The 14,455-nt window shown below is 36.8% G+C and overlaps 2 long non-coding RNA genes and 1 pseudogene across 2 annotated transcripts; 1 reads left to right on the top strand and 2 right to left on the bottom strand.

Moving 5' to 3' along the window:
• Window positions 1-2,444: 2,444 nt before the first annotated feature.
• On the bottom strand, window positions 2,445-4,940 carry LOC125580971. The gene is made up of 2 exons (XR_007318685.1): window positions 3,974-4,940; window positions 2,445-3,501 (listed from the first exon to the last, which is right to left on the bottom strand). It is a non-coding gene; the product is annotated as an uncharacterized LOC125580971 (long non-coding RNA).
• A 4,192-nt stretch (window positions 4,941-9,132) lies between these two features.
• On the top strand, window positions 9,133-12,143 carry LOC125580900. The gene is made up of 2 exons (XR_007318630.1): window positions 9,133-11,751; window positions 11,831-12,143. It is a non-coding gene; the product is annotated as an uncharacterized LOC125580900 (long non-coding RNA).
• Window positions 12,114-13,804, bottom strand: LOC111205370 (annotated as a pseudogene).
• Window positions 13,805-14,455: the final 651 nt, after the last annotated feature.

Genomic DNA, 14,455 nt, shown 5'->3' with positions numbered 1-14,455 from the left:
TTGGAGATATGTGAAAACCTAGCAAGTGTCATTGCACAGTTCTGGTGGAGTTCGAACCCGCCAAAAAGAGGAATCCACTGGGCAAAATGGGAGAAAATGTGTGCGCCTAGAGAAGAGGGAGGAATTGGTTTCCGTATGATCCACGAATTCAATCTAGCTCTCTTAGCTAAACAACTCTGGCGACTTGTTCAATTTCCAGATTCATTAGTGGCGAGAGTTATTCGGGGGAAATATTACCGTCTAAGTTCACCTTTGCAAACTGGCGCAGTTGATACCCCATCGTATGTATGGACGAGTATTATAGCGGCGAGGAAGCTACTACTTTTGGGTATCAAGAGTAAGGTGCATTCAGGATATGAAATTAATGTGTGGGAAGATCCCTGGATTCCTTCGACGCCAGCAAGGCCAGCGCGCTCACGAGTCCCAATTGTACACCCCAAGATGACCGTCAGCAGTCTTATTGATTTTGAGTCAAAGGAGTGGGATGCACGACTACTGGAACAATATGTGGATCAAGAAGACATTCCGATGATTCAGAGTTTGGCCATAAGCCCTACTCACCGACGAGATACTTTTTGTTGGAGCTACACCAAAAATGGTCAATATACGGTCAAGTCTGGATATTGGGTTGCTACGAATTTGATGCGAACAGATGAGGATTTAGAAATCCTACAGCCTAGTATAACTAAACTCCAAGCCTTTGCCTGGACAGTGAATGCGCCACAAAAAAATTTGCCATCTTATATGGCAATTAATTTCTGGACAGGTAGCGGTTACAAGGAATTTGGCACGCCGCAATGTGAGATGTGATAACTATTTCCCAGGATGTGGAGAGCCAGAAGAAACTGTTACTCATGCGATCTTTGAATGCCCACCAGCCTTACAAGCATGGGAATTATCTTCTACACCATCGAGCTCTCAAACTTTTCCTGTCCCAAGTGTTTACGCTAACATGGATTATCTTTTCTGGAGGAAGAATAATATAATGAAGCCGGAAGATGATATAGATCCTTATCCTTGGATAATTTGGTACATCTGGAAAGCCAGGAATGATAAGTTGTTCAGAGGCATAGATAGAGACCCATTGGAACTAGTCAGGTATGTAGAGAGTGAATGCCAAGCTTGGCATAATGCAAAGGAAATTATATCACCTCCTCTACAGGGACAGCCTGAAGAAGAACCACATGCCGTAAGCTTGGGTAATATTTGCATGGTGGATGGTTCGTGGACCTCCACAGCTCAGTTCAGTGGAATGGGATGGGTCTGGAAGGATAGTATGGGGAAGATTCAACTTATGGGATCCAGGAACTTAATGCGGTGAGAAACACCTTTACACTCAGAGCTAGAAGCGCTAAGGTGGGCAATGGAGAGCATGATACAACACTCGAACTGTCAGAGATTTGGGACTGATTGCATGGACCTGATTGCAATGATACAAGAGCCACAAGCTTGGCCCAACTTCTCAACTGAGCTGGAAATCATTCAAACTCTTCGGTTGTACTTTTCGGACTTCAAGATCAGCTATTTACCAAAGACACAAAATGAGATTGCAGATTCGTTAGCAAGGAATGCACGTTCTTTTCATAGATCTCTATGTTTTATTAGTTGTTTTATTCCGGTCTGGCTCCCCAGACCACCTCAAGTTTGAGTAATAGAATAGCCGTTTGCTGCCAAAAAAAAAATGTATTGAATCCCTAATTTAGACAGTAGATAAGTGAAAGTAATAGACGGTAGAGACTTGACGATGAAATTTCTTGCTCCTTTGTTGAGATATGTTCCATCGTAATGAGTTTCTCTTGGACAGCATTTCGAATCTGATGACAATCATTTTCTATATGTTTTGTACGATTATGGAAAAAAAGATTTGCAGCAATATATGTGGCCGAAAAAACTATCACAGAACATTTTCATGGGCCCTTTATGTGGTACGCTAAAAGAAGCAAGAATCCGCTTCATCCATTTCAGCTCGCGTAAGGTGTATACCATTAAACGGTATTCAGCTTCTGCTGACGAGGCAGAAACAATATTCTGTTTCTTAGTCTTCCAACGAACCCACTAAGACAATGTAAGAACTCAAAGAATGGCAAGTCAAAGGGCATGCATTTCAGTCGGCATCACAGTTTGTATTTACACACAAAGTGGAGTCTGATCGTAAAAGAACTCCTTGAGAGAGGACAGACCTCAAGATATCGCATGACGCGTTGAGCTGCGTCCCAATGTTCTTGCCTCGGTATCTTCATAAAATGGGAACGAATATGGACAGCATAGCAAAGTTCTCGACGAGTAAACGTAAAGTAGATCAACCTGCCCACAAGCCGTCTTTAAGGAGCTGGATTTGCGAGAGGTTGGCTGTCTGCAAGAGAAAGTTTGTGATTAAGTTCGATAGGAACTGCGGACGGTTTGCGAGATAAAAATGCCATTTTTTTTTTTGCGAGCGACCTCAATACCAAAAAAATACTTCAGCTTGCCTGATCTTTCATCTTGAAGCACTAATTAAGATAGTTCTTGAATTTCTGAAGTGTAAAGAGATTGCTGCCAAATATGATAAAATCGTCTACATAAACTAGGATGTGAAGACTGATTTTGCCAATAATGTAGGAGAAGTGTGAGTAGTCTGGTTTACTTTGAATGAAACCGTAGGTCTTCAATGCATTCTTGAGTTTGGAGAACCATCAACGAGGATATTGGTTGAGTCTGATTAAGATATTTGCTACAGGAGTTTCAGTCTACATGTTTCAGCTTCTGACTTCTCTTCTACCACGACTTTTCTTTTTCCCTTTTCTTTGTCCTTGGAAGATGGCTTATGCTGGACCGACTGAGGCATGGATGATGCAGCTTTGCTCGTACTTCTAGCAACTCCACGTGTAGAAGAAGAAGATGGTAAATCCTTGGCTGCTAGAGAATTAATTCTTCTTCAGTTCTTGTCTTCTTTTCTGCAACGGCTTTGTCCTTTTCATTGTCTTTGGAATATGGCTTATTCTCATAGTCGTGTCAACATTTTCGGATGTCATAAATGAATAAAATGTAAAGAAAATTAAAAAACTAAACTAGCATAAATCAGTTAACTAAAAAACCATTTAGAACAGGAAAATATCGTTATATAAAATAAAGTAAATAAATAAGTTAACCAAAAATATATAAAATTTAATATTTTTTTACTTAGTCTTACTGCAAGTTTTCAAAATAAAATTTTATAACTGATTTTTTCATAGATAAAATAGTCAAGGAACTCAATTTTGTTCTATAATATACTCAAAACAAAGATAAGTTTGACCTACTAAGATTAATTTAAAAAAATATTACACTTAGCATAACTGAAATATGAAACAAATATAGAATAGTATATTCTATTAAAAATAATAAAGATTAGATAAGATAAATAGAGTTAATTCGGTAAAACTGATGATGATTTGACGATCGAGTCTTAATGGTCATACTTTTAGTCGATCCACCACCAGTTGGCAATGCAGTGGTTGAAGACTGACTCAACAACTCGGTTCTCTGAACATGAAAATCACAAAGTCAAAGTATGGAAAACAAATAGTGATAATCGTTTCCAAGGTTTTGTCCTCTCAAACAACATATTAACATCAAACAAATCTGACTCGAGATTGATTTCAAAGGTTATCCAAAGAGTAAAACACACCATGTTGTTCTGTCTAAATAGGCAGCAGAGAGCGTACAAACGAAACCATTGATCAGTCAACGAATTTGTTCAGCAAAACTAGTCAAGATCAAGAAAATGCATGGAATCATTTTCGTAGAAACAACAACCACTAAATCACTAGACTAGAACATATTCGTCAATGCCATATCTACAACTACTCAAAGAAACGATCGAATCGTACTCGCACTCGCACTGGTCTAGCAAGCATCCCTGACTTCCAAGAAAATTATCTTTCAGGATTGAAGAATCTGTGAACAAGGCCGAGCGCGAACCATAAAATCAGAATAAATGAGAAAAGAAACTTACTATCTCAAGAACTTTGAGAGCAGCGGCCATGGCGATCTTGCTCGTATCGTCCGATATTATGTTTTCCCGTCATAGAAATCGAAGATCTCTTCTCCGCATACTGTGGAAATCCATGGCGGCCATGTTGAGGAAGAAAATGAAACATAAACTTTCAGAGAAATGCAGTTGGAGATGATGAGTTTCTTTCTGTGTTCTTGGTTGCATTTCAAGTATTTTATGCAATCTTTGATCTAAAGATATTATATAAATCGTTCGTCTGCGCTCAAGGACTATATCACCCTTTCCAGCTAAGGACCCCCAAAACTTTTTAATTAAAATAAAAAATGTAAACTAGAAATTTACAGCATTTTACTTTCGTCTCCTACGACGTAGCTCAAGGCTATATTGTCATTACAGGTGAAAAGCCAACGCCACTTAGAACAAAAAGAAAATTGCATAAAAAATGTGGAATTGGCACTTATTAATCATGTGTTGGAACTCGTTTTTGACAAAGTGGTGTGGACCAATTTTCCGATGGGTTTTTCGACGGAGACGTCTGTCGGAAGAACCGGAACTTGGGCACGATGCAATCGTCACCGTGAACACTATGAGTTAGTGTATTTGGTTGTCAAAATCAGAGTTGTGTTGAATGAGAAATGGAGGTCCAAAGTGAGTGACTTGCAAAACTTATAAAGTTTTAAATTTGGTTAAATATAAAATATTTAGCAAATTAGATCACTTTGGATATATGGGTTGGAATTTGAATTTAAATTTGTTAATTGGACATTATGTCAATCAACTTATTTAGTTATTCTTATTCATGATAATTTGTATATTTATATATAAAATTATAAACCCAAGCAAAGTATAATAAAGGTTGTTGAATTGGTCAAAATCAAGACATTACTTTGCAAAGCTAACTTACAAGAATCTTGGAAATCAATGCCATTACTACAATTGATTCGTACGTTGGCTGACTCCTTAGATTGCATAACATGCACTTCCTTTTGATTATAAAAGGAGAGCACTTGTGTAGAAAGCAACACACCCGAGACAATTATTTATTATTTTCTCTTCTTTCTCTTTGATATTTTCCTTGAGTCTGAGAGTATACACAAAACTAGTTTTGCCAGGCTTCTGATAGAGTGACGCAAATCAGAAGATTTTTGCAGTTGTATCTTGGGACTCATTACGTTATCAAACCGTCGCACTACGGGACGTATTTTGAGTTAAGGAAAGAGATAATATCTCGCCTCTGCAGTTGTATCATCCTTTTCTTAATCTTTGGTATACTTTTATCAATTTTATTCTTTACAATATTCAGCTCTCCGTAATTTATATAATACGGTCCCATCAGTCTTAACTCAAAATATCTGTTTATTGCTTTGCACTAACCGGACTGATTATTGTAAAAGTTGTTTTTTTAAGAACAGGTGTTGATCGATATTTCTATAAGGGTGTCGGAATCAGATCCGTGTCTCCTTCATCTAGAAATTTGGTATTGCTTAAAGTTGATACTCTTACGTTTGGTATTTTTTGCAGGATCTCTTGGATTATTTTTATATATTTATGCAATTTACGCTTCTGTATTGATATTTCTAAACAGGATTTCAATCAGATTTGGTTAAAAGTGTTTAAAAAATATATAAATCGTTTTCTTCAACCTCGTCGTTTTTTTTTTGTTTAACGTCAAGAGTAAAAGGAAAAATATTGCTGTCTTTTGTTTGTCAAAGGTTGATTTCTGTAGTGGTTCAATTATTTGGTTTACGTTCCTGGTTTAATTTAATTGCCAACCAGCAATCAATCGTTTCTTTGTTTATTGATATTATCTACATTTCGTTCTAGTGGTAAAGTAAGTAAGTTTATTTTAATATTTGACCGGTTGATAATTTCTGACTTTACGTTTGATTAGCAATCAATCCGGTTTATTTTTGTCACTGCATTTTGTTAGTCGCACCGTTAAAGTTTTAGAATTTATTATTCTATTTTTTTTAATTGGATCGTTTCTTATATTTGATATTAAAATACACTATTTTTTTTTGAGTTTTATAAGCAGATTCAAAATTAAAGTATGTCTTACAACACAAGTATATCGATCCTTGATAGATCAAGTGGTGTGATCGGCAATGGATTGAATGAGTCGACGCCTCAAATTAAATTTGAGAGTGGTCTGCCATTTATGATTTCATTTGCCATGGGAACTGAAATGTTTGCTGAAATAATTCAGAACATTCAAATTCCATCAATGCTTAAAACTTACAAAGGTAACAAGCTTGACAAAAAGATGCCTTATGGCAACCTAACTGAAAATGACATGTGTGCTATGGTCACAGAACTCAATACGATTGAAAATAATTCAAAAGACTGGTGGTATGACACAGGTGCCACCACTCATATATGCATTGATAAGGACATGTTTAGTACCTATCAGAAATGTAATGATAAGCAGTGGTTGTTAATGAGTAACACCGGCTCATCCGTTATTGAAGGTTGTGGCGAAGTGAAACTTGCGCTAACTTTTGGACAAGAGATAATTCTTAAAAACGTGAAATATGTCCCAGATATGCGAAAGAATCTTATTTCCGGTTCGCTACTAAGCAAAGCTGGATTTGTAGTAACTTTCGAGTCTGATAAACTTGTGCTAAAGAAAAATGATATTTTCTTGGGCAAAGGATTTGTTGAGAATGGACTGGTCAAAATGTGTATTAAGACAGTCTTATTCACAAATGAACCAAATGCTTATTTGGTTGAACCGTTCAAAGTTTGGCATGAAAGATTAGGGCATGTAAATTATAAATCTGTTCAAAGATTGATTAATTTAAACCTAATTCCGAAATGCAAATTGAGAAAAGAGAAATGTGAAGTATGCGTACAAGCAAAACTCACTAAAACTCCATTCCCTCATGTTGAGAGAACAACAGAACCTGTTGGTTTAATTCATACAGATTTGTGTGATTTAAAATTTGTTCAAACTCGAAATGGAAAAAAATATTTTGTGACTTTCATAGATGATTGTACAAAATATTGTTATGTCTATTTGCTAAGAAGTAAAGATGAAGCCTTGGAAAAATTCAAGGAATATAAACTCGAGGTTGAAAACCAACTCGATAGAACTATAAAGATAGTTCGAAGTGATAGAGGAGGCGAGTATGATGGACCATTTGATGTGTTCTGTAAAGAGCATGGCATTATTCATCAAACCACCGCTCCCTTTTCACCTGAATCTAACGGAGTTGCGGAGCGTAAAAACCGAACTCTTAAAGAGATGATGAATGCGATGTTGCAGGAATCTGGGTTAGCCCAGAACATGTGGGGGGAAGCTATGCTTACCACAAATTATATCCTCAACAAAATACCGAACAAAGTCACTGGTAAAACACCATATGAACTTTGGAAAGGTGTTGTACCTTCGTACAAATACTTGAAAGTGTGGGGGTGCCTTGCAAAAGTAGCAGTACCACCTCCCAAGAAGGTTTCAATCGGACCTAAAACTGTGGATTTTATTTTCATTGGATATGCCCATAATAGTGGTGCTTATCGATTTTTGGTTGATAAATCAGATGTACCAGATATTCATGTTAATACAATTATGGAATCAAGGAATGCATCTTTCTTTGAACACGTGTTTCCGTGTAAGAATAGAGACAATCTTAAAAGAACTCGTGAAGTAAGAGATGCAGACATCTTTACAAATGAGGCAAGTACTTCTGGTACATCTTTTCATGATGCAGAAATATTTGCAGATGAACCTAGACGCAGCAAAAGAGCTCGTAAGGAAAAATCTTATGGTGAAGATTTCTTTATGGTCTTTCTTCTTGAGAATGAACCAAGAAGTTTCGCTGAAGCTATGTCTTCACCAGACGCTGATTTATGGAAGGAAGCTTTCAATAGTGAAATCGACTCCATTATGCAAAATCATACATATTATTTGACCGATTTGCCCCAAGGGTTTAAGGCCCTAGGGTGTAGATGGATTTGCAAAAGAAAGTTGAATATTGATGGCTCAACTGATAAGTACAAGTGTAGACTTGTGGTGCAAGGTTTCCGGCAAAAAGAAGGCTTGGATTTCTTTGACACCTATTCTCCGGTAACGAGAATAACTTCAATCAGAATGCTGATTGCGATTGCAGCATTGAGAAACCTAGAAATCCATCAGATGGATGTCAAAACTGCCTTTCTAAATGGTGATTTAGAAGAGGAGATTTATATGCAACAACCTGAAGGGTTGGTTGTCCCAGGACAAGAACACAAAGTCTGTCGACTAGTGAAGTCATTGTATGGACTTAAGCAAGCTCCAAAACAATGGCATGAAAAATTTGACAATGTTATGATGTCAAATGGTTTCAGCATTAATGAATGTGACAAGTGTATATACTTCAAAAATACACCATATGGATATGTATTGCTTGGCTTGTATGTAGATGACATGCTCATTATTGGTAGCAATAAAGACATGGTCAGTCAAACAAAGAACATGCTAAGTAGCAAGTTCGAAATGAAAGATATGGGACTAGCTGATGTTATCCTAGGGATTAAGATCTTTCGCAATTTCGAAGGAATCATCTTGTCTCAAACTCATTATGCTGAAAAAATACTTGAGAGGTTTAAATCCTACTCAAAAGGGAAGGCAAAAACTCCTGTAGACCCTAGGTTTCACTTGACAAAACATTCGGGTGAAGCTGTGTTACAGTCAGAGTATGCTCGTGTCATCGGAAGTTTGATGTACTTGACAAATTGTACTAGACCTGATTTAGCACATGCAGTCAATGTACTGAGTCGCTACACGAGTAATCCAGGGCATAACCACTGGAATGCCATAACAAGAGTATTAGACTATGTACGTCATACTAAAACTTATGGGCTGAACTATGGTAAAGAACCAGCAGTTTTGGAAGGATACAGTGATGCCAACTGGATTTCCGACTCCAAAAACTCTAAATCCACGAGTGGATATGTCTTTACACTTGGTGGTGCTGCAGTTTCTTGGAAGCCTTCCAAACAAACTATCTTGGCCAGATCGACCATGGAATCTGAGTTCATAGCTTTAGATAAAGCTGCAGAAGAAGCGGAGTGGCTTCGAAATTTTTTGGAAGATATTCCTATGTGGGATAAACCAGTGCCGGCATTACGTATACATTGTGATAGCCAAGCGGCAATAGGCCGGGCACTGAGCAGTTTGTATAATGGTAAATCTCGTCATATAAGAAGACGTCATAAAACCATTAGACACTTGATCTCAACTGGTGTAATAACGATTGATTACATCAGAACAAATGAAAACCTTGCGGATCCATTTACTAAAGGTTTGTCACGAGATCAAGTAGAAAAATCATCAAGAGGAATGGGTTTAAAGCCTGTGAACTAAGATGAGGTTTGGCGGTAACTCTACCTAACTGACTGGAGATCCCAAGAAATAGGTTCAAGGAGACAACTAAGTCAAACTAAATCTGCCCAAAGCACTGTCAGACTTCGGTCTATACCCAGTTCCTATGATGATTAAACAGTGCTACATGTGAGGAATAGAGGATAAGCACCAAAGTCCGGTTTACACCAAAGTCCGGGGGGTTCAAGACATCATGGCCACCTCCTGTTCGAGTAAATCCGATAGCTATTAACAATGACTGGTTCAAGGCTGAAAAATTGCTACCAACTCATCATGCAGTGGATTTTTCGCTCATACTCTCAAAAGTTTTTTTTTCTTTTCTTCTTGAATCATGTGTATAGAGTCATTTCTATTCATGTGGGGGATTGTTGGAACTCGTTTTTGACAAAGTGGTGTGGACCAATTTTCCGATGGGTTTTTCGACGGAGACGTCTGTCGGAAGAACCGGAACTTGGGCACGATGCAATCGTCACCGTGAACACTATGAGTTAGTGTATTTGGTTGTCAAAATCAGAGTTGTGTTGAATGAGAAATGGAGGTCCAAAGTGAGTGACTTGCAAAACTTATAAAGTTTTAAATTTGGTTAAATATAAAATATTTAGCAAATTAGATCACTTTGGATATATGGGTTGGAATTTGAATTTAAATTTGTTAATTGGACATTATGTCAATCAACTTATTTAGTTATTCTTATTCATGATAATTTGTATATTTATATATAAAATTATAAACCCAAGCAAAGTATAATAAAGGTTGTTGAATTGGTCAAAATCAAGACATTACTTTGCAAAGCTAACTTACAAGAATCTTGGAAATCAATGCCATTACTACAATTGATTCGTACGTTGGCTGACTCCTTAGATTGCATAACGTGCACTTCCTTTTGATTATAAAAGGAGAGCACTTGTGTAGAAAGCAACACACCCGAGACAATTATTTATTATTTTCTCTTCTTTCTCTTTGATATTTTCCTTGAGTCTGAGAGTATACACAAAACTAGTTTCGCCAGGCTTCTGATAGAGTGACGCAAATCAGAAGATTTTTGCAGTTGTATCTTGAGACTCATTACGTTATCAAACCGTCGCACTACGGGACGTATTTTGAGTTAAGGAAAGAGATAATATCTCGCCTCTGCAGTTGTATCATCCTTTTCTTAATCTTTGGTATACTTTTATCAATTTTATTCTTTACAATATTCAGTTTTCCGTAATTTATATAATACGGTCCCATCATCATGTGGGTCATCGTTCAATCAAATTAAAAAGAGTAGGGGCACGTTCCCCCGTAACCGGAAGCCTACGTCCGCACTCGGCCACTGAGTACAAACCTTTATCCGAAATGAAAAAGTAATATAACCATTTACAAGCTTAAATAAGGTTATTAAGAGGTGGCGATATCAGAAAAAAAAACAGTCATCCTTTTTGGGTCTGCTTGATGATGCTTTCACCACTGAATGAGACGAGATTTTGGCTTTGCTAACCAGTTCGAGCTGGCCCAAAATTGCGAAGCTACACGATCAAGTACATGTTCCAGACGACTACTCTATCATCTATGCAGAGAAAGGAACACTCAGAGGCACGAGGGTTCACTTTCAACACCGCAGAAACTGATCAGCGACATTGACAAAGCAATGAAAAATAGATTCAGTTTATTAAAGAAGTTGGGAGACGCTTGGTTTGAAGAAGGGCTTAGTTCCTAGTTAGCTTCAAGACCAAGTAATTGATGTGTTTTATTCATAGAATGTAATTAATAAAACCCCTAAAGTTTGTCAGCATTTTTGGGATGCAAGTTTGAATAAATTTAACATTTATACAAAAAAAAAAAGAAAAAAACATTCTAAAGAGAGATAAACAATCTAAATAAGTTGTTGGATTTCAGTTGTTGGATTTCGGTTGTTTATTTACTAGATTCTGAAAAAGACAGATGATTAAAGAATAAATTAAGAAAAGAAATGGATAAGAACACGTAGGACATGTCAGAGATGGGTCTTATCCAAAAATAAAATCCAAGTCATCATAACGTGGAATTAATCCATATAAATACATTCTTCAGACATGATTAACCCTGATTTTTTAGAAGGAGTTTTTAATTCATGATTTGATATTTTTCTGTTTGTTTTTACATTTTTCTATTAAGAGACGGTTCTTACCTTTTCTTTCTTTAAAATCTAAGAAAAACTAAAAACCATCTTTTAGCCAAACTTAAACTCCAACTAAAAGACCAAGGTTAATCATGATCTATACTTCAAACACTTTCTCCTTATTATAAACATTCAAACAACAAAAGATTCAAATTTTGATCAAAGAAAAATCAAAATGTTGGCAATATTTCAAAAAGCTTTTGCTCACCCACCGGAAGAGCTCAACAGCCCGGCGTCTCATTTCTCCGGCTAAATCATTTGCTCATTTCCCTACTGGTAAGGCAAAGACACAAAGCTTGTAATATAAAGAAACAACATTTGAGAGTCTGATGATTGTGTGTTGTTGTGTTTGCAGGGTGTATGTTTCACAGTGAGACATGGCTCAAGAGCTTTGAACATCCGAAGAACAAGATGAAGGCGATGCCGAGGATTGACAGCGAAGGTGTGATATGTGGAGCTAACTTTAAAGTGGATGCTTGTTCTAAGATAAGTGTCATCCCTAGGAGAGGAAGTGAAGCTAACTGGGCTCTAGCTAATACCCGTTGATCTTTTCTTATAATTGGTTCAGTTCTTGAGTTGGCTCTTTTGTTCTGATGCATTTTATGTTAACGCACTTCTTTTGTGTAAATAGACATCAATAAAGAAGCAAAAACACTTTATATTGCAAATAATGAACTCTTATCATTCCATGAAAACAGAACAACACATTTTGATAGGGAGAGAAGAAAACATAACAAGGAAGAGTAGAGACAAAACTGTGAACTCATCAGGCTCCAATGGGTTGGAGAGTTCATGCATCTTTCTTCTTGTTTTTGCTTTGACTTTCTTTGCAAACTTCCCAGCCTTATTCCTTTTCTCCAATGCTCGGATCTGAGTAACAACGTTGAAAGAAATTAGTATAACTTCCATATTATTAAAAGGTGCATTCAGCAAAATGTGGCGAGAGAGAAGCCAAGTACCTGGTTTGGAGATACGTAGAATGGGTTCTCGTAAAGGGTTGGACCTCCAAAGCTGCCTCCAAAGATCTTAATCGGATTCAAACAAAACCTTGGACCAACCTGTCAACAAAATTATATTTCAATCAGAAACAATCAATCAGAATAACGCAAAGTGTTGTGACTAATAATCATATCCATATACCTCGACAAGAGTCATTTTATCAAGACCACCTCTTGCAACCTTGTCTGCCTCGTTATGAGGCACAGATATCTACAATGTGACAATAAAAACAGACCTACACTTAGCTAAATCAAGTTTAAAAAAAGGAAATGATCTCTGGGATGCTAATAATGTTTAACTAACCTGGTAATTACGGAACCATATATGGTCATCGACAATTGAGAAAGCAAACACATGGTCATGGTACGGTTTAGACTTTCTATGTTCCTTGGGGATTCCAAATACCTGCAAGAGATAAGAGAAACCTAATTAGAATCGGTACAAACCAACTAACCACGAACATAAGTGAATGGGATTAATAACCTGCGTTAACATCTCTTTCAAAAGCTTCCAGTGTACATCTTTATCAAAATTAGATGAGAATGTCAAGAGTGGGCGTGACCCTTTCAGATGATTTCCAGTGAGTTTCAGCTCCTCCATCGTGTGAACTTCACCATAATACATAATTTAAGTCAGAGACGAACAAAACATAAGCTAAAACATGAGTTAAATGTACGAGGTGCTGGAGAAGTTACCAGCATTAACCAAGAACTTAACAGAGGGCCCACTAGGAGACTTGACCATCCACATGTAAAGATCTTTATGCTTCCTACACTGAACACCAAAACAAACAAACACATACCAACACCTTCAGTTTCTTGAAATTAAATTAAGACCACTTAAAGATCAGACCACAACAGAGTATCAATTGATTCTGGGACTTACGTATTAAAAAGATGGAAGCTTTACCTCGAAAAACAAGCAGGAAGAAGAGCCCTTAAGCTCAACAAGCTCATTAAGAGTTGCGCCTTTACTGCTCTTAGCGACACCATGTTCAGCATCAGATGCCGATACCTGAAACTGATCCGTCGGGAGCAAGTAACGAGAACCTTCTCTTTGTTCCTGAACCCAGACGCAGACGCTGCCTTGGCTTTAGATTCCTCAGCATCTTCGTTCTTGTCTTTCCAACCCAATAGAGTCCTTTTGGGTCTCTCCGGAGCTGAATCGTCCTTCTTCGCCGGCGCCGCCGCTTCGGTCTCGCTGTGCTTTCTCTTCTTCCCCATTTGTTTTTTTTTGTTCTTTCTAATTTGCTTAAACAGCAGCTAAATTATTTTTAGGGTTTTAGGACAGAAGTCAAACCTACGGGACAAGCTGCTTTAGCTTGTTTGACGATCAGAAACGGCAACGTTTTGATGTTATTATTAGATGTGTCGAACTTTTAATGGGTCTAAAGTTCAACAAGAAATGGGCATGTAAAAGGCCCACAGAGTGTTCACCCAATCAGTAGTAACGGATCCCTTCCCTACTCTACCAATAGATTAAAGGGATTAAACACCTCTCTCTTTATTTTGATCTTTCTTTCCCTTCAACGTAGCAAGTAGCAAGTAGCAAGTAGCAACTCAGATAATAACAGTTTGACAGTAAATGTTGTTCATTTATTAAACCCACACAACAACCGGCTGTTCACAAGTCATAACTATCTACTACGTTAACACCCGCGCAATTGTGCGAAATGAACTTTATATATATAAATAATTTTTTATATATTAATATTTATTTGTGTTCATTTACGCATTATGTATATAATTATATTAGAGTAAGCATATAAATCAAAACAATACATTTTGTTTATTTATGATCTTTTTTGATAAATAAATCAACACAATCATTTAATTTATTTTATATGTATATAACTAAAATTCAATCACATGGACATAAATATATAGTATATTTTAATATAAATATTTATTATTGAGAATTCATATTCATATGATAAACACAAAATTTATAATGTGATTTTTTTCAATTTAAATTTCAAAAT

Source organism: Brassica napus, chromosome C1 (genome assembly GCF_020379485.1).
Source record: "Brassica napus cultivar Da-Ae chromosome C1, Da-Ae, whole genome shotgun sequence".
Taxonomy (NCBI): domain Eukaryota; kingdom Viridiplantae; phylum Streptophyta; class Magnoliopsida; order Brassicales; family Brassicaceae; genus Brassica; species Brassica napus.
The sequence above is the reverse complement of the archived record's forward strand: the minus strand, read 5'-3'. Positions and strand labels throughout refer to the sequence as shown.